Below are 2,005 nucleotides of genomic sequence, written 5' to 3'. Positions count from 1 at the left end.
TAATCTGCTGTAAAAACTTGTGGGTTAGCGTGTGTGCGTCCCATGATGCCTGTCTGTGTTCTCGTTTCCAGGCGGACTTGATCGAATCTTTTCAGTTAATACAAGTAGCCTTTTTTATCACTGATTCATTCATCACTGCTTAGTTCAGTGTTAATGAATTTACCATTTGTTGCATTTACAAAATGCATGGACCTTATTCGTTTATCATTGTTTATTCTTTTTGTTTTTTAGGAACCATACTACCGCGATAAACGAGGAAAAACGTGATAGAATTATGTCATCGTTTTCATGCATTTAAATTAAAAAGAAAAAAAAAATTACGAAATATTGTGATCTGAATATTAAAATGTACGAAATAATTAATATACCGCCCTTAAAATAAATTGATTGTTATTGTAACCTTTGAGTAAATATTTTTCAAAATGTTAGGGAGCTATTTTGTGGAGGAAATTGTGGGCTTGTCTATATCTTAGCTCTCCTCTTCTCTGTGAATACGTTCCTGCACCACATTTTTATCCTCTCACACACATTCACACTCGCTAAAAGTTCACTTACATACGAGTTAGTAAAAGATCTAAATGGGTTTGGGTATTTACATTAGAAAACTATTATGTGGCCTGTTTGCGCTTGAAATTAGTATAAATGGGCTAACGAGAGCAGAATATCATGTAATGTTGTTCTAAGTACCATGATTGTTTAGAAATGAAAGAAAAATGTGTGGACGAGTAGAATGAAATGATGCGCCGTAAAGAATGGTATTATCGATTAGGAGGATATTTTCTCTGTGTAAAATGTCTAAATATTTCATATATTTTACGTCGATACGAAGAGGTTCTTTCAGAATGTTTGTTGATGTGGTTGTTTTTTCCTAGGTAAGAGCGTTTCATAAGATTCTGCGGTACATAAATTGCGTAATTTTTCTTTTCGTTTTTTCCTGGTTTATTTCCCTTCTAGAAATTAGCTTTCATAATGATGCTTGACTTGATATTAAATAATTCTTATTTGTTTATTTATGCCTCTATTTTAGGCCCCAGATGAATGCGGATATGGATGTGTCTTTCCTACATTTTTGGTTTCTAAATGCGTGATTACCTCGCTTGCAGTGACGTTTGAACAGGTTTGACATGGAGCTCATATGTATAACTTGAGACGCATACGTAACGTTGAACGAGCGATGGACGTATAAATCATGTTGGTAAACTGCACTAATCAGATTGACCGTACGTAGATTTGATTAGTTTTTGAGAATTACAAGAGGCAAGTAGCAGAAAAATTTGAAAGTGGTAAAATTTGAAACGAGTTTCTAATTGAAGATTTTTATTGTGTTTGAGGAAAAACTTAAAACCTTATCTATTGTCTTTTTCTTGTTTTAGTCATTAAACTGCGGCCATGCTGGAGCATCGCCTTGATGAATTGTTTTTTAGTCGAATGAATCGACCTCATTACTTATTATTTTTAAACTTGGAATTTAGTCTATCGGTCTCTTCCACGCAACTGCACAGGTTCGGGAACGTAAACACACCAACACAAGATGTCGGACGGTGGTAGGGGACAAATACAGACAAAGACGTACAGACACACACACATACATATGTATATTTACATATAAGTATATCTATCTATATATATATATATAATATATGATACATAATATATATATACGTATATAATATATGATATATATACATACATATATACATACATACATATATACATACATACATACATATATACATACATATATATATACATACATATATATATATACATACATACATATATATATACATACATACATATATATATACATATATATATATATACATACATATATATATACATACATACATATATATATACATACATACATATATATATACATACATATATATATACATACATACATATATATATACATACATACATATATATATACATACATACATATATATATACATACATACATACATATATATATACATACATATATATATACATACATACA

Source organism: Octopus bimaculoides, chromosome 3 (genome assembly GCF_001194135.2).
Source record: "Octopus bimaculoides isolate UCB-OBI-ISO-001 chromosome 3, ASM119413v2, whole genome shotgun sequence".
In the NCBI taxonomy this organism is placed as follows: domain Eukaryota; kingdom Metazoa; phylum Mollusca; class Cephalopoda; order Octopoda; family Octopodidae; genus Octopus; species Octopus bimaculoides.
The sequence above is the reverse complement of the archived record's forward strand: the minus strand, read 5'-3'. Positions refer to the sequence as shown.